Here is a 19,286-nt window from a genome sequence, read left to right on the forward strand (position 1 = left end):
TCAATTTTAGCAGCTAAAACATGTGAAGATTCCATTCTCACTGAGCATGCCTGAGTCTCTCTCGGCTCCTAGTGCTGACCAGACTGTACATGTTGTATGCCCACAGAAGTACTGAGCATGCTCCAGCCCAGGGCTAGGGTGAAGCTGGACTTTCACTGTAATGGCTGCTCCAGGCAAGGGTGGGGTTGGGTACTGGAACCTGAGAGCAGAAAGCCTATCTCTCCTGTGTGCTTAATGACACCCCCTCCGGCACCCAGGCAGTATGGTGGAGGAAGCCATCTGATTAAAATGAATAGGGGGGGAAAAGCAGATGAGAGAGAGACAGAGGGGATTAGACTGGGACAAGGAATCTGCTGAGACTGGAACTGTATGGGGGAGAGAAACTGCAACTGGGAGTTTGGTGGGGGAGAGTGATAAGTAGGCAAGGAGACTGGGACTGGGAGCTGAGGGGAGAAGAAGCTGGGACTGTTTCCACAGGTAAAGTGAGACTAGGAGCCAGTGAGGGAAATGGAGGTGAACTGTGAGCCAGTTGGTGGAACATTGGATTTGGAGGATTGGGAGAAACTAGATTAGTTGGACTAGGAGATGGGGATTAGGAACCAACATTGGTGGGGGGTCTACTGAGCGGCCAAGGAGCTCCAGTGCAGGGGTGAGAACCGGGATTATATGGGCAAACGAACTGGAACAAGGAGTCAAGGAAGGGTGACACTGCGACAAAGAGTCATGCAGGGGGTGGGGGAAAAGACTGAGATTGGATGAGGTGCTAGGGAGGGAGAATAAGAGCCAGTGGGGAGGTGGAGCATGGAGACAGATTGGATGAGGAGCTGGGAGGAGGGAACTGGAAGTGCCTGGGCAAGGAAATTGGGGACAAGGAGTGGGGATGGAAATGGAGGAATTGGGACTGGTTGGGCAGGGAGACTGGGACTGTGATGAGAAGCCTGAGACTGGATAGGCAAGGAGAATGTGACTGGGATGAGTTGGTAGGAGTGGATGTTGGAGAAGGGGTCAGATTTGGGGAGAATGTGCAGAAGTCTCTGCCCACTAGAGAATGCTCTTTTCCAGAGCCTGGAATGGAACCCAGGATCCTTGGGTCTCACCATTCCTCTGCTGTCAGCAAATAGCTATGAGGTGTACTGGCAAAGTGTGTGTCGTCCCTCTATAGTGCTGGTCCACGTAGACAATGGCAATGTACTACTGCTCTCTTTAGCTCTAATGGCAGAAGCCTGTGTAGTGGATCTAAAGGGTACAATTTTGCTCATGACCCAGGTAGGTGTCAATATGATGCCACATGATGGAATTTTTATTTGTTGGGTGTTTTTTCTCCATTTGCAATTTGAGAGAGAGATGCTATAAGGTCACAATCAGGAAAACTTAAGCAATTAAGTATGCAAGTTTGTATATTGACAATTAATTTTCCACATTTACATAAGCAATGATTGTGAAATTTGAATGACTTACTGTGCATTTGTCCTTATTGAATTTCATCCTATTTACTTCAGACCATTTCTCCAGTTTGTCCAGATCACTTTGAATTTTAATCCTATCCTCCAAAGCACTTGCAACCCCTCCCAGCTTGGTATCGTTCACAAACTTTATAAGTATACTCTCTATGCCATTAGCTAAATCATTGATGAAGATATTGAACAGAACCGGACCCAGAACTGATCCTTGTGGGACCCCACTCATTATGCCCTTCCAGCATGACTGTGAACAACCGATAACTACTCTCTGGGAATGGCTTTCCAACCAGTTTTGCACCCACCTTATAGTAGCTCCATCTAGGTTGCATTATAGGTGATTTTTTGAATGTATCTAGAAACCACAATACAACTTTATCTCGTATTAAAAAACAATCCATTTCTCAGAGGAGGAAAATTAAGTTTTATTTAAAGATCATATTATGGCTTTGGACAATTTGTGTCAAAAGCTATATTCTGGCACAAGTCTTGATTATATTGCAGCAATGCACCATCCCCTCCTCAATGACATTTATATGTGTGTGTCTCTATTTCCATTATCCCTCCCCTGAATACCTCTTTAGTCTCCTGTATCTCTCTTCCTCTTTTTCTGGCAAAAAATAATCCTTTTTAGAATGCTGAATAAGGGCCCTAAAATCAGTTAATCATTTACCCTGGTTCAGTTAAAGAAAACTATTTGTATTGAGAAACATCAGCATGACTAAAACTGCATTGTAATGCACACGTAGAAAGGGACAGAGAGAAACTGCAATCTAAGCTAAACTGCCTGGGTGCTCTGTTAGTGCACAGTAAGGGTATGTCTATGCTGCAATTAGACATCCATATCTGGCCCATGCCAGCTGACTCTGGCTAAGGGACTATTTAATTGCAGCATAAAAATTTAGGTTTGGGCTGCAGCCCAATCTCTGTGACCCTCCCACCCCACAGGGTTCTAGAGCCCAGGGTCCAGCCAGGAGCGGCGCCAGGGTTTTTGCTGCCCTAGGCAGGGGGTCCTTCCGTGCTCCCGGTCTTTGGGGCACTTGGGCAGTGCGTCCCTGAGCAAGTGAAGGACCCGCCGCAGAATTTCCGCTGAAGACCCGGAGCGCGGAAGGACCCCTCCCCCCCCGGCTGCAGAATTGCCACGGAGGGCGGCAAAATACCGCCCCCCAAATCCTGCTGCCCTAGGCGACCGCCTAGGTCGCCTAAATGGAAGCGCCAGCCCTGGGTCCAGCCCAAGCCCAAATGTCCACACAGCAATTAAACAGCCCTTAGAGCCCTGGGAGACTGACTCAGTTGGCATGGGCCAGATGCGGGTTTTTAATTGCAGTGGAGACATACCCTAGGTGTCCACACTGGGAGTTAGTACTATTTAAAGTACTGGGTGGATGAGCAAGTGTAGAACCACTAAAAATGAAAAGCCTCCCTTTAAGGGGAAGGGATCACTGGACCAAGGCGTCAATTGATTATGGGGGACAACAAATGAAAAAAAAACAGGAATGGGGGTGAATTCAGAGGTAAAGAATTAGGGATCCAGAGGGGGACACTGAACAGAGAATCCCTGGCAGTGCCCACTGCTCCTCAAAAGTGTCCAGGGAGTCAGTGAACACTACTCAGAGGAACTCTACCTGGAGGTATAATCAAGTAAGGGACCAGAAATAGGCCCCACAGTTGCAGAGTACCCCCCTGTTCAGCTTCCTCCTCCTGGTGTGATGGATGGCTGTACTGGCCAGCACCAGGAGAAGGCGGACAAGGAAGTCCCATGACTTTGTGGGGCTATGAATGGTGTGTGCTTGGATCAAGAGGTGCAGGGGGAAGTGCAGCCAGAACCTCGGGAAGAGGTTCTGGAAAAGCCAGAAAAGGGGCTGCAACCTGATCCACTCTACAAAGATGTGCGCCAGGGTCTCCCTCCAACTGCAAAAGGCAAAGGTGCCAGGGGAGTTTGTGAACTATGCCAGGTACATGCTCATGGCTCTATGAAGGAGCCGCCAACTAATATCCCCAGCAGGCCATGGAACCAGACTGGAGTACAGAGTTGCCCAATGGGGTTCCTCGCCCCCCTCAGGGGGCAGCACGTTCCACTACTTGGTGTTGGGGCAGGACATGAGTGGATGGTGTGAAGCACAAGCATGTACAGATGCTCTCTGGGCACAGTTTGGAGGTGGACCAGCTGGATCCCATGCAATTGGCTCAGGTGATGTTGGGGGTGGCTAGGGAGGCTCCCAGGCAGGGGCCTGATGATGAGGTCTGGAGGGCCAGGAATGAGAGGTGGGTGGGGTGCACCTGCCCGCAGGACCCACTCGAGGAAAGCAAGAGCAGCAAGAGTCAAGACTGCCCTCACCTCCTGGAGCACATGACATGGGATGCGCAGGGTGGGCAGCTCCATGTCCACCCTAGCCCAGGTGATCTCCAATTATGGTGGTACCAACTGGGACCAACCTCTGCCGCACCAAGGGGGACTCCATCACCTGCACACAGAGAAGGGGGTTGTGTAGCAGGGGTTCTACTAAGAGGTCCTTCCCTTTGGCGGCCACTATGGACCTGGTCACTGAAACTAGCTTCCAGGTCCTGAGGAGGTCCTGGTAAAAAGACCAGCAGAGGTCTTGGGGGAGACCTCTCAGGTGAAGAAAAGAGTTGCCAGTTGTATCAGAGCCCTGGGAAGTGGCAGAGGAAGGTGTTGCACCAGCATGCTCCATGCTAGACCACCAGCACTGAGAGTCTCTGCAGGGCCTGAAGGCAGAAGGCATGGACCTAGCTGTGGATATAGACCAAGCCCTGTCCACCCTCCCTCCCGGGGAAGCTCAGGACACCTGCAGAGACCCTGTGCAGCCCTGGCCAAAAAGACTCCAGCATCATCTTCTGGAGGCTGGCCAGAGTTCCCTGGTGTAGAGTCAGGGTGTTGAACTGATGCCAGGTCATGGACAGGACAAGCTGGTTGAGCAACAGTGCACTACCCCAAACGGAAGGCACTGCAGCAGCCCCATTCACCTCTGCCATCAATCAGCCACCCAATTCTCTATCAGGGAAGGAGGGGTGTCAGAAAGGTACGTGCCCAGATAGAGCAGTGGGCCCACACCTAAGTGGCTGCCACACCTCCTCAACTACCAGGCCAGAGCTCTGTTCAGGGGTGCTGAAACAATTTGTATATTGGGGTGCTGAGAGCCATTGAATCATACTATACCCTCTATATAATGGGAACCACTTCAAGCCAGAGGGTGCTGTAGCACCCCTAATTCCAGCACCTGTGGTTCTGTTGTTTCTAAGCTTCACAGCATACAAAATAGAATTAGATCTTGAATGTCTGTTAACAGCTAGAGAAATTGTGGAATTCCAATTTCAACATAGTGAGTTGCCTGGTGGATAATAAAGGTCTCAGCACTCCCCCCTGATGATCTTGGCATCAAACCATTGATTCCACTTCAGTGAAGTCTTACAGAGACGAAATTTCAAGCCCTGGAACCATTCATGGATCTGACTCAGGAGATTCTCTTTGTCTCTAAACCAACAATATTTGGTTACCATCAGTGATTCAAGCACTGACCGCTTACCTATACAGCACAGTGATAGAGCCAAGAAAGCAAATATTTTGGATCAGTTCAATCATGTTGTAATAAGCAAGGCTATAGAGTTCCTAGGTGCTGGACCTCGTGTTCCAGATCTAGCCATTTAGTTCAGACAAAACCCTGACAGCTGAAAATACCGGAGTCAGGAGATAAGCAGAACAGTCCTACAAAAGTCTGAACTGGAGAGCTGAAAATAAGTGGATGTGATATTATCTGATTAGAGTATAACCATGCAAATCATTGTTGCAATTATATAACAGTGGTAGCCACGAATCTTATAGTGTGTGACACATGGGCAGAAAGGGTTAAGCAGCTTGCAGGCTAAATAATCCAGAATCAACCTTTAGAGACATGTTAGAAAAGTATATAAATGGTACTATGCCCATCTAACATGGAATGGCTCTAGAACTTTGAAGTGCAAACCTATATTGTTAGAGAATTAGAGGTGATACTAATTGTATGTGTGTACTTATATCTTGTTAGATGTTAGCCATGTAAACTGACCGTTCCTGTCTGTCACTATAGGTATTGATTCAGAGATCAAAAGGGAATATTAACATTTAGATGAATCTTGGGTGAAATAATGTCATTGTCTATATGTCTCTTTAAAGTTTGTGGTAAACTGCCTAGTGGATAAAATGCCTTATGTTAATCTATGTAGCTAATTACCAGTGGTGCTTAGGAAATAAGTCTTCTTCAAAGTTTCCATGATTGCCTATTGTTTGCCTAAGGACTCCAACCTGTCAAGAGAAGGCCTGGAACTGTATAAAAACCCCTTGGGTCCTGATCCTTTTTATCTCAGATCTGCTTGATGCTTTATGCAGGGGAAGCTTAAGTCATAAGTGTGAGATCTCCAGTCTTAATCTGGATCACCCTGAATCTGAACATTGAACTATAACCTATGGACTAATTCTGAAAGAACTCTTTGCAGCTACAAAGCTCACCATCTCTGCTATGAATCTGATCTCAGAACTGTACTCATGTCTGTACTCGTTTCTTTTTAAATAAATTCTAGTTTAGTTAATAAGGATTGTCTGTAAGCGTGTATTTGGGTAAGATCTGGAATATTCATTAACCTGGGAGGTAATGTATCCGATCTTTTGGGAGTGGTAGAACTTTCTTGTATGATGAATAAGATTTTCAGTAATCCTCATCATATTTGACTTGTGTGTCTGGGTGGAGGCCCGAGGCTGGGTTGCTTTAAGAGAACTGTGTTGTTGGCTTCTGGGTAGCCCTTGAGGTATTATAGAAGCTGTTTTGTGCTGGTTTGGTAAATCTAAGTATTGGAATATCCACCAGCTTTGGGGATTGTCTGCCCCATTCTTTGCAGTTCACCCTTATTGAGTGACCTCAGTGCTGCTCCCCTGGCATTCTGGTCACAGTGGAAAATAAAGCAACCTGAAAAGAATACCCTAATGAACACAAGCATCTGGAACTGAGGCGGGGCACATTAATAAAAGTGATCATATGTCTTGTTTTTTCATAAGATGTGCAGGTCCCTGAAACTTCTTTTGGGGTATCTAAAATATTCTGTTTTTTCCCTTTAGTCAATCAACCCATTAAAAAAAAAAACCCTACAAAACATCTGTTCAACATGTATTGCTATACAGAGTAGAATCTGCTCTGTACTTATTGTGACAGTGAGATATGTCTAAGTCTATGGGTGGAAATAGTGGACATGGCTACTGCCGAAGCACGGGCCTGGTCAATGATAACTATTGTACTGCATTCCAGACAGCCACCCTGTCTGGGAAAGATGCTTGACAACTTGTTGAAGGACTAACAACCAAGAACCTTCAAGACTGCAATCTGGGGCAATGACTCTGGTTGTCTCTCAACAGCTGGCCCACTCCCCTTGTACAATGGGTTTTCTATACCAGGACCTGCAGTGGGGAAGGGGAAAGCATGAGTGGTGGGTCTGTAGCTTCAGTCTGAGCACTTGGCTTAGCTCTGTAGGACCTATTTAAGATTGGGGTTCTGCTCTGAGTAGGGGGCCTACCATCACCCCACATAAAAAAGGACTTGCAGGAGAGAGAGGATAGGAGGGACTCTGCCCACCCTGAAATGCCAACAAACCTGAGATTCACAAAAGGGGTCAACACAGACATGGGGAGCATGGATGTCAAGTCCTTTGTTATTTTCAAAGGTCTGTAACTCTCGACTGCTAGAAGAGTAAAGTTTCTGTGGTTAAGATTCTTTTGCTAAGCCTGTGCTTCTTGCTTTCCTACTGTGTTGTCCCTGAAGGGGTTAAACTAGAAGTCCAGTGTCCACAATCTAGGTAGGGTTCGAGGAGCAGTTGTAAGTGACTAGGGGCGGGGCAAGGAGGTCTCAAACACTGGTTTAGGGATCTAGGGTGGGTGGGTGGTGTCCAGAGAAGAGGTCAGAGCAGGGCCGGCTCTAGGTTTTTTGCTGCCCCAAGCAAAAAAAATTTTGGCTGCCCCCCGTCCCAGCCCTGGGCTCCTCACCGCACCCCCCTGCTGCCCCAGCCTTGGGCTCTCCCCACCCACCCACATCCCTTGCCGCCCCAGCTCTGGGCTCCCTCATTCCCCCACACACACCTCCTGCTGCCCCAGCCCTGGGCTCTCTTCCCCCCTCCCCCATCTGCCAGGGCCGGCTTTAGGCCAATTCAACCAATTCCCCTGAATTGGGCCCCGCGCCTAAGAGGGTCCCGCGCCCAAGCCCCAGTATGGCGTACCAGCAAGAGCCGGTGCGCCATACCGGGTGGCCCGGCTTCCCCAGGGGGCAATTTAAAGGGCCCAGGCCCTTTAAATTGCCACCAGAGCCCCACTGCTGGAGCCTGGGGTGGGGCTGTGGGGGCTATTTAAAAATAGCTTCCCCAGGGCTCCCGTGGCTATTTAAAGGGCCAGGGCGGTAGAAGCAGGGGAGCCCCGGGCCCTTTAAATAGCCCCCAGAGCCCTGGGATAGTGGGGGGTTCGGGGGCTATTTAAAGGGCTAGGGCTCCAGCTGCCTCTGCTGCACCCCCTGCCCGCAGCCAGCCCCTGCTGCACCCCCTCTCTATCTCCAGCCCTGCACCCCCTGCCCACACTAGCCCTGCACCCCCTGTCCTGCCCGCACCAGCCCTGCCTCCCGCCCTGCCTGCAGCCAACCCCGCACCCCCTGCCCTGTCTCCAGCCAACCCCTGCCACACACCCCTGCCTGAAGCCAGCCAGTCCCGCACTCCTCTGTCTCCAGCCCTGCCAACCCCTGTCACACCCCCCCCTGCGGCCCTGCCTGAAGCCATCCAGCCCACTCCACACACCCCGTCTCCAGCCAGCTCTGCACTCCTTGCCCTCCCTGCAGCCAGACCCTACCTCCAGTCAGCCCCTGCCCTGCCTCCAGCCAGCCCCATGTCCACTGGTGCCCTGCAGTTCCCAGAGCAGTAACCCTGCACACCTGCTTCAATGAGGGGGGCAGGGAACAGCTGGGACCCACACATGTGCACACACATTCCCAGGGAGTGGTGGGGACCTGCACATGTGAAACGGAGCTCATTAATAACCGATCAACAGCATATATGACGCAATGTACATAATATATAATTTTATTATTTATATAATTATGGAAAGTAAATAATACATGGAAGAAATGAAAGGGCTTTTTTTACAGGGTTTTTTTTTGTTAGTCATCCCTGCCGGGGCCCCGCCGAAAATGTTCGAATTGGGCCCCGCACTTCCTAAAGCCGGCCCTGCCATCTGCACCCTCCTTCCGCCACAGCCCTGGGTCACTGGTAACTCGCTCCCACGGCAGGTCATTCAGCATGAATTTTACATGTGCACAGAACACAGACAGGATTGGTTCCCATATGGTTACAGAACTGCAGTAAAGTAGTAATTCTTTTCTTCCACTCTTTCTTTCTATGGGGAATTTGCTAATGCAATATCACTGTCTTCCTTTTAAACAAACAAACAAAAAGGCAATGGCTGTTGAAAATAGCAATTCCAGTCCTAATAACCACTGGGAAGCATTTCTTGCTCAATTTTATCCTACTTTTTCTAAGCAAGTTACAGTGGATCAGTATATTTGATTTGGGAGAAATGAAGTAACAGCCGCCCAAACTGAGCTTGAGCCCTCCTGAATTTTGAGGTGTTCAAATCTGGAAGGCAGGTGCTGGGGGGAGAAAGGAGGCTGTGGCTCTGCGGGGAAGCATGACAGCATGTATGCAGCAGTGTGTCTGGCGCTGTGCGGAGCCAGACATGCTGGTCTGAGTGGCACGGTAAGGGGGCTGGGGGTTGGATGGGGCGGAGGTTCGGGGGGGCAGTCAGGGGCAGGGAGAAGGGGGGGTTAGATAGGGGGTGGGGTCCTGGGGGGCAGTTAGGGGCAGGGGTCCCGGGAGGGGGTGATCAGGGGACAGGGTGCAGGGGGGGGTTGGATGGGTTGGGGTTTCTGTGGGGGGCAGTCAGAGGGAGTGGATGGTGGCAGGGTGGGGCTACCCTCCCTCCCTGTGGAGTGTCCTATTTTTTGAATGTTAAAATATGGTTTCCCTACCCTTCAGAGTGCAGCTCTCCATTCATAGCAGGCTGCAGTATGAGGTCTCAGCTACCTCGCTCCCTCTCCCTCTTTCCTGTTGCTAGTGGCCAAGGGAATGCTGGGAAATGTAGTTCTTTCCCTGCTCCAGGGCTGGCTCTATAGGCAGGGAGCTAACCAAGGAACTACAGCTCCCAGGGCCCCCTGTTGGTTCTCAGCTCCCATGCTGGATCCCTGCCACCCATGCAAATGGGCTGCCCCAAGCACGTGCTTGCTTTGCTGATGCCTAGAGCCGCCCCTGGGTCAGAGAGAGAGAGTGTGCCCTGGAGCCTGAAAGCTAGAAACAGTGACTAGATTCTACCCTGTTGGTTTGGAAGCATGTGGGACATAGAAACTGGGTCCACTTGCAACAGATTGATGACACATAGTAGGGTACTGGGCCAGGTTGTAACACCATGAAAAGACAGGCATAAAGTGAACAGACAAGTTGAATGAGAGCAGACACTATAAAAATTGTTCTTGAGTTTTATGATTTTATTTAGAACACTCTTACCAAGAAAAATCCTTCACCAGGAGAAAGATGCAAATATCACTGAGTCACAAGCTGGCAGTGACGATAGCACACTCTTGTTTTGTACAGTGTACTTTTGCCTTTAGTATGACTTTCGTTTCGTGACTCTAAAAAGAAATGCCAAACAAGTGTTCCACTTTTTTATTTTGAAAATAGGGTCACTTAAAGTATTGACTGATTCTTGGTGTGAAGTTACTGACAATAACAGTGGAGGTGTATTGTAATACGAGTCCACTGTGCCATGGACAAATGATGCAGCGAGGGTGGAATCATTTCCAATCACTGTCTTACACTACTGAGGAAATTTCTTAGAATTGTTGGAGTTATTTTTTGGCAGTCAATACTCCACATGCATGTATCCAATTGATGCAGAAAGTTCTGTGTTCTTACAACCTAACTTGCCATTTGTTAATTGTAAGTATCTAGTTCTACACAGGGGTTTTTTGGGTCTTTGAAGTAAGCTGAGCACTTTTAGTAAAGTCTGTTTAATAAGCATTCCCCACTGTGTGTCATATTTAGGCTTCAAGTATCAGAGGGGTAGCCGTGTTAGTCTGAATCTGTAAAAAGCAACAGAGGGTCCTGTGGCACCTTTAAGCCTAACAGACGTATTGGGAGCATAAGCTTTCATGGGTAAGAACCTCACTTCTTAAGATGCAAGTAATGGAAATTTCCAGAGGCAGGTATAAATCAGTATGGAAATAACGAGGTTAGTTCAATCAGGGAGGGTGAGGTGCTCTGCTAGCAGTTGAGGTGTGAACACCAAGGGAGGAGAAGCAGTTTCTCCTCCCTTGGTGTTCACACCTCAACTGCTAGCAGAGCACCTCACCCTCCCTGATTGAACTAACCTCGTTATTTCCATACTGATTTATACCTGCCTCTGGAAATTTCCATTACTTGCATCTTAAGAAGTGAGGTTCTTACCCATGAAAGCTTATGCTCCCAATACTTATATTTAGGCTTGACAGAATTCAATTTTATTTTGTATAATTTCAATGAATAATATCAATGTTTATTTTTAAACATTGTAAAAGATTTACTTTTTCACAGTTGTGGGAAATTATTGGGGAGGTGTCAGACAATTATTTAATGAAAATAGGTGTAGAGATTCAAAAAGATAAACTTTTATAACTGTTAAAACACAAACTGTCAACATCACATGTCAAACCATACAAAGTAAGGGCATGTCTACACTATGGGAGCTACTTTTGTAACACTGTAGTGTAGATGTTGCCTATGTCAATGTGGGTAATCCACTTCCCTGAGCAGCAGTAGCTCGGAGGACACAAGAACTCTTTTTTTTTTCTGTGAATTTTTCACACTCATCCCCTGAAGTGATGTACCCAGGTTGACCTAAATTTTAAAAGTAGACCAATGCTAAATATCCTTAAATCAAACTGATAATTACTCAAGAAGCATTTTTCTTTCTTTGCCATCTGTCAGGTTGGATACAGAAATATTTATCAGTTTGTGTGTACACAGTGGAAAATTGGTCACTAGATCTTGCCTCACTCACCTTGTCTCTCTAATATCCTGGGCTCAACAGGGCTACAACTCCACTGCATTCAGTGAAACTAGAGTGACCAGACAGCAAATGTGAAAAATTGGGACAGGGGTGGGGGGTAATAGGATCCTATATAAGAAAAAGACCCAAAAATTGGGACTGTCCCTGTAAAATCGGGACATCTGGTTACCCTAAGTGAAACTGACATTTATCGGATACAAATCAAATCGTGCCAAGCCTAGTCATGTTTTTACTAATATAACATCATAAGGGGAGCAGATGCTCTGCCTTCCACTTATAAAGCACGGTAAGGAAGTGTAGCATTAGAGGGGATGGGACTGGGCTGCATTGGATGCAAGGGAACAGCCTGTGGGGTGCGGGAGAAGCAGTTTGGGGAGGAAAGGAAGGAGGGGGAAACAGACGCAGCAGCCAAGGGCACGAAGCAGATTCCCCCCCCCCCTAGCCTCTGGGCAGTGGAGCTCCTGCTTTTCCCTGCCCGCCTGAGCTGCACTTAACCTCAGCTCCGCCTAGTGAAGGGCTGGGAACAATTCAGCGCCCTCAGCCTGGACTGGAGTGAGGTACCTGAGTGCGGGGCGCAGGGCCAGGGACGGGCTGGGCCCCCCACGCAGCGATGCCCCCACTCTGGGGTGCTCCGTGCACGGCTGCCGGGCGGTGGCGGGGCCGCCGCCGCGGCCGGGCTGAGGACCTAGAGCGCAGGGCGGGGGGGCCGCCTGGTGCGGAGGGACGCTCGCTCCGGGCTGGGGCGGGGCCGGGCTTCTTGTTCACTGGGGAAGGAGTGTCCCGGGCTGCAGCGAGCCGGGCTGGTACTGCCGGCGGGGCCCGGACGGCGGTGGTGGAGGTAAGGGGGTGGCGGGGCTGGGAGCTCGCAGCGCCCGGAGTTTGGGGAGGAGGCGTCTCTGCCGAGCCCCGGGTGCGGGTGAGCTAGAGCCGGGCTGGCCCCAGCCTTGCTCCCTAACTCTGCCCCGCCGCTCCTCTCCCTTGAACTCCCTCCTTCCCCAGCCCCCCAAGAGAAGCCCCAGGTGCCTGGGCTCCCGGGAGGCAGCGGGAGCCCTTAGAGCAGCGGGAGCCCTTAGAGCAGTTGTGGAGCGCGGGCAGGGGGGCTGCCCTGAGACCTTGCAACATCTGCAGCAGAGCCTCTCCTCTGCAGGAACTGTTGTGATCTAGCTGAAAGCAGGCTGGCTGAGAAACGCCTCTGGATGCCAGAAGTTAGCATAGATGCTGGCACTAGGGGTGGCCTGCACCCCCTGGCTTGAAGTGGTTCCCATCGTATATATATAGGGTGGGTTTACAGGTTTGGCTCAATGGCTCTCAGCACCCCCACTATACAAATTGTTCCAGCACCTCTGGAAGCCAGTGGATTTCTTCCTTTTTTTTTTCATTTGCAGAGCCCTAAAAAATTTCAGATAGCGGTACGGACCCATTTGGAAATCATAGACATAGTCTGCAGACTCTCAGGGGTCCTTGGACCATAGGTTGAAAACCACTGCCATAAGCTACAGCTCTGTGGGTTGTTACCCTGGAGCTTCACACCCAGGAGCTGTGTATCTATCTGCTTATCCTTGTGTGCAGGGGTTAATTAATTTACTGCATGCTTACATCACCTTGCCTGTCAAATTGGTGGCAAGTGAAATTATGTAGGATAGGGTGCATCACCAACAGAAGAATGCATTAACTGGTTTGATTAGGGACTGGCCCTTATAAATAATTTCACAAAAATCGATGCCATTTCTTGAACTTTTTTTAACTTCTCATCAGTACAAGGCAATATGGAGGAGGGGTGTCAGGAATTAGTGTCTCTGTGACTGTTTTATTTTAGAATAGATGCCATTAAATCAGTTGAAATTTAGCTTCTTTCTGAAACCAGGCTTTTTCGTTTTCATATTTCAGTATCTGATGTTAGTTTCTAGACCAATTTCTTACCGTTGTCCCCAAATGCTACTTATCAATCAAACTGGATGTCTCTAATGGTAAAGAATATCATGTAAAAAGATGTTTAGGGAAATAATGGATATGTGCAAACATACTAACACTGTCAAGTTTTCAAAGTTGTGTATTTTGTCACCTTGTGAATTGCTACTTTGATTTACAGAGAGCAGCTCTGTTTCTGCACTGACTTCAGTGTAGTATGTCTCAATTGTTAATAGGAACTGCCACATTTCTTGTCTGGAGCCACAAATTTGGATACAGTGCTTGCTCTTGTAAACGTAGAATACTAGGTTTTGAGTCTGGAAACTCAGTGTCTAGTACAGCTGTGGGAAAAACTGATATTTTTGGTTCACAGACAGTTCCAAAAAAACCAGAAATTTTGCTTGACTAAAACCAATTCGCATTTTTTTGTGAATTGAAAAAGGAATGGAATGTTAAATGGAATATTTTATTTTGTTTTGGGGGCATTTTTAACCTTTGGCTTTTTAAAATAAAAGCAAAGGAAATGAAGAGTTAGATTAATAAAACTGGTGATGTCAGGTCTTCCTTTGTACTAATAGCCTAGTTGTTAAGGAACTCACCTGGGATGTGAGAAACCCAGACATGAATTCCTGCTAAGGAGCAGAGACTGGAGCTGGGGTCTTCCCCCTCTTAAGTGAGTGCCCTAACCTTGGGCAACAGAGACACCCTGTTTTTTTCAAATTTACAACTAGCTTTGGTGACCTGAAACTATATTTTTCAGTGAATAAACTATTCAGTCAAAAATTTTGATCCATTTCAAGTGTCTGGGTTAAATTTGGTTGTATTTTAGTTGAATTTATTATTTGTTTTGGATTTGATTTGTATGTTTGCATGACTAGGGTGTCTTTGTTTATTATTTTTTGGTTTTACTGATTATAAAGCATTAGATTCCTTGCTAGTCAGTGATTTTTATTTTAGGTTTGCATTGTCTACTTACAAATAATATATGACTGTGCTCAAACACAGGTAGGAAATCATGTTTAGAAAGTAAAATTGTAGCAGTACTGCACTCTTTCCATGTAACGTTTGGAAGTATTTGTCAGAGGAAATGGCACAAATTTTGGAATTAACCTTTGAAATCCCCTAAAAATCACTAGAAATCATATATTTGAAATGACTAATAAGGAGACTTAATTTTGATTAACTGACAGTGACCCAGGATCTGAAGTTGTCCTTAATACTTTACTACTTTCTTTGCTATGTTGTCCAGTGTAGGCAAATAAGTCCAGAATGCTGAATCTGTAACAAGATATATTGGAATGATACTTATTTGAAAAAAGAAGTCATTCTAACTGACGTATACATAATTTATGCTGTCACTTTGAAGTTGACTATATAATGACTGATGCAAGGAGAGGTGGAAGCAAGGGAGTTCCTGCTACAAGAGACAACCACCCCAAAAAAAGTGAGTAACTCCAGTTTGACTTTGACTCTGCCTCTGCCTCTACTCATAGTTGTCCCAGAAAAGTCAGCAGTGTGAAACTGAAATGACTTTTAACAATCAGACTGAATACCGGCAATGAAATCTATCAGTTGTGTTAATTTTCCATTTCTGCTTGGCAAAGCACTGAGCATAGTCCGTGCAAACTCAGGAGACAACAATGTATTGGCTTACATTTGTAAGATTATTTGTAACCATAAGAGCTAAAAATTCAGTATTTTAAATGAATACTGCAATTTTCCAGAAAAGTATAGCATAGGCCCTTACACTCACTAGAGACAGCATCACACTAGCCACTAGCAAGTGGATTTTGTCAATCTCCAGTATCAAGTATTGTTTAGAGTGAGGTATTGGTGGGGTAAGAGATTGTCAGGTTTCCATATGCAGATCTGCCAGTGCACATCAAATTTGACAAGCAACTCTGTTATTCCAGTCTTGGGTCTCTCTTGGGCAGCATTATCATTTGTTTTAAAAATGGCTTGTGGTGATGAGATATTGTCTAGAAGCCAGACTGAGCCCATAAAATTAGTGTCATTTCCAGCCATGGCCATCTATGGGAATCTATCCCAAATGTGTAGGATTTCCTCAGGGACTTTAGCAAAAATCTGAGTCTCTTCCCCCCCCCCCATCCTCCTTCATTACTTGGCTTTTACACATTTGGCCCCATTTCTGTATTAGTCTCAGAAGAGAGTGTTTCTAAAGCAAGTTAAGACTGGTGAGTGATGATGTGCGTACCTCTCATATCAATTGCAAAATCAAAACATTTAAAAGCAGGGAAGTTAACAGGACTCTCCAAATCTCAAGTGGCCAGCATGATAAAACCACCATTTACCACAGAAAATAAAGTTAATTTAATCCTTAATTCAGACCTATGGATATTTTAAAATGTATCTTTATCTAAATGTTTTTTCTTAAGAGATATTGGTAAGTGGGAAATACTGCTCTGCTGTATAATTTTTGGGGGTAAATTATTTGTAATGGCTGTTCCTTGAGAAGAATACAAGTAGTTTAATAGGTTAGGGATACTCTCCCAAGTTCTGCCCACTTGATGCCAAAATGAGGTACTGCATGGCTTAAAGTTTGGCAATGCACAGGAGGTTATTGATGGCTTTGCATAGATGGGGTTCCCAACTGTGGCTATTGATGGGACACACATTCCTATTCTACGCCAACCATATCACGCCAAAATCTTTGGATATGTCTGCATTGCAATTGGTAGGTGTGATTGCAGGATGTGTAGACATACCTAAGCTAGCTTTGCTCTAGCTCAGTGGTTCTGCAACTTTTGTACTGGTGACCTCTTTCACATAGCAAGCCTCTGAGTGTGACCCCCCCCTTATAAATTAAAACCACTTGTTTATATATTTAACACCATTATAAATGCTGGAGGCAAAGCGGGGTTTGGGGTGGAGGCTGACAGCTTGCGAACCCCCCATGTAATAACCTCATGACCCCCTGAGGGGTCCCGACCCCCAGTTTGAGAACCCCTGATCTAGCTAGGTCAAAAGTGGCTCAAATAACAATAGTAGTGAAGCCGTGGCAGCATAACCTGGGAACATCATAAAGTTTGAGCCACTTTAGACCTAGCTAGATCAAAGTTAGTTCAGGTATGTTTACACATGCTGCAATCACACCTCTCAGTTGCAGTACAGAAAGACTGTATCAGCAGGAATGGGTATCTCTCCATCGTGCTGCGAGGCCTGATTGATCACCATGGAAGCTTCACCTGTAGTACCAGAACTTTAGCCGAGACTAGTGCTGTATTGGTTTACCTGGGGAAAGCTTCCAATAATTTTAAAAAGGAATCAATCACAAACAATTTTTTCCCCCTTCTGAGTAATTGGCAGGGATCCTATAACCTTGTTTGGTAAGGTATATCAAGGACCTCATGCCTTTGTGACCTTGAAAGAGTATTTCTTTTTCCTGGTGTGGGATTATCTTGAGCACAAACAAGACAAGACTGTCAATATTCATGAATATCTTTCCTCATAGTGAGCCACCATCCTAGAGTGGACAACTGTTGGAGGGTCTTTTCAGTTCCCTGATGTCCTCCCATGGGGGAATCCTGAACCAAACGGATGAGCTCTCTTCTTAGAGCTGTAGGCACTGCCCACATCTTTGGTGTACATTCCAATCCCATCAATTATTTCAAAATGTCCTTCAAAGGATTTGTAAGGTGAATTCTCAGGCAGAGCATTATTCCCAATCCAGCCTGCATCTACAACTCCTTGAGTCATTAACCCAGACATTTATTAAATAGTCTGACTGAAAACCTGTTCCAGCCATGTAAAGGTTCAGGATGTTGTTCCAAATTTAAGAGAATTTCTTGAATTCTCTTAGATTTGGAATAACATCCTGAACCCTTTCCTTTTAGGAGGCCACAGGTGCTTGATTAAGGATGTCTTTTACTATAATTGATTACACACTGACAGATCTTTTTCTGCTGCTCCTTACTTAGCCAGCCAGTCTGGTTTCTGTTTTTGGATGGCACATGGATCAGTTTTACTGTGAGCCTTAGCCTTTTTAATCAAAAGGGGCTTTTGTAAACAAAAGGCTAACTCAACCATATTAGATACTAAAATAGGGTATTTTATCATGGAGCCATCAGTAGAGGTAAAACCACTTCTAAGCCAAAAGGGTAAAAAGTCTGTTAAGGAGTTGTACACCCAAACAGTGTCTGAATACAGTATAACTGCATAATCTTCCAGCTATGCATATCTCTTTGGGATATGGCTCATGTAATTCTGGAATCACAAAGGGTTCTTTCCCCAAATCCTTTACCACTGTTTGACAAATCAACTTGTTAGTCAAATCTAAAATTAACCTTTGCTTCATCAGAAAATCTGCTCCCAACAGGCTTTGTGGTTTTGGTAATTTTGCCAGAGCAAACACATGAGTCCTGCATAAAACTCCTGTGCGGGCTATCAGTGGGTGTGATAGGCTGTTTCATAAAGGTTTCAAGAAATATGACTCTTCTTCCGGCCAACGGTGACATGACTGGGTGAGGATCATATAATACAGATATATTTGCATCTATATCAACAATGAACATTACCTTGTGACCCCTTATGAGAGCTGATACAGTTAGTCTCCCTGCTCTGTCTGTATATAAGGAGGATATTATATGACATGATGGAATCTGGTGGTGTGGTTGTGAATGCGTGACTACTCTCCCCCTCACCTTACTTAGTTTCTGGAGTCACAGGCCTGGTTAACTGCTCCAGAAAACCAGGTATCCCATTCCATTAGAGAGGAGGAAGCTACTGGGTTTCTGATTACTCTTCCTCATTAGGATCCAGTTGCTTGTGTAACCACTTCAATTCCTTCACTTGAGCTACAAAGGCCACATTCATATGGCGAATGTCTGCTACTGTTTCATCTCATTGATTCAGGGATCAGATTGGGCAGGGGCCCACAGGCTCCATTGATCTTCCCCCCCCAAAATGACTTAGGAGTTTTTGAATCTTGATTTAGTGAAGGATTAGGGTTTTAACAGGCCAGAGGACTGATTAGGTTCATAAGAGGGTTTCTGTGCTCTAAGCTTCTGGTTTTTAAACCTTGGCAGGAGCCTATGTTGGAGCTGACTGGCAGCTTTTTTGTTGTTGTCTGAGACTGAGAAGTCTCAAACCTCCACTCCATTGGTCAAGGCTTGGTTGCTGGAGCATGGCTGGGTGCTTCAACCCATTCACCTCCTGCTGCAGCTACAGGAAGCTTTCTGTTTTTACCCCTCGTTGGCTGCACAGTCTCTTCAATGACCATCTCAGCAGCTTTGGCCATCAGCTCACACATTTGGGTCAGTGTTGATTCCTTGTTCACATGGAAACCTTCTTCCTTTTTAATAGGCAAAACATTATTAATTAACAAATCCACTTATTCGGGACAACCAACATCCCCTTGCATGTTAGTGCTATCCCAGGCTACAGCTATCTTTTCATGATAGGCATGAGGAAACCTCTTTCTTCTAATATTTGCGAACTGTGCAATCACAGCCTGTACTGGATATAAAATCTCTTCCAATTTATCCAGCATTTCAGCAAAATCCTTAGCTCCTGACTGAAAATGTGGCGGGAGAGCATACCATAAAGAAGGCTCCCCGTCATTTGTAAAACCTTAAATCAATACCTATTATCCGACTGAAACATTTGACTATTACTCACAGTTCTCCTAGTGTGCAGGACAATTAGATCACCCTTTTTAAACAGATCAACATTTTTAGCTACCAAAGCCAATGTTTTAACATCCACTACTGCCACAGGACAATGTCCATCATTTGATCCCTCTGGATCTTCCCTTTCCGCTTTTGAGGTATTACTGTTTAATACCC

General features: G+C 46.3%; 1 protein-coding gene across 9 annotated transcripts in view; it reads left to right on the forward strand.

Moving 5' to 3' along the window:
• The window catches only part of LOC117870720 (interleukin-1 receptor type 1-like), a 73,844-nt gene that overhangs the window by 12,282 nt on the left and 42,276 nt on the right, over positions 1-19,286 (forward strand). For 4 of the 9 annotated variants that reach the window (XM_034758008.1, XM_034758006.1, XM_034758015.1 and 1 more), the window contains exon 3: positions 14,732-14,926. The exons of 2 other annotated variants lie outside the window; for them this stretch is intronic. The gene's annotated coding sequence lies outside the window, so the exon portion shown is untranslated. Of the gene's footprint in view, positions 1-12,022; positions 12,132-12,333; positions 12,413-12,828; positions 12,854-14,731; positions 14,927-19,286 lie in introns of those variants that run through there. 3 more of the 9 variants (XM_034758010.1, XM_034758009.1, XM_034758011.1) reach the window with 3 other exon arrangements.

Source organism: Trachemys scripta, chromosome 1 (assembly GCF_013100865.1).
Source record: "Trachemys scripta elegans isolate TJP31775 chromosome 1, CAS_Tse_1.0, whole genome shotgun sequence".
Taxonomy (NCBI): domain Eukaryota; kingdom Metazoa; phylum Chordata; order Testudines; family Emydidae; genus Trachemys; species Trachemys scripta.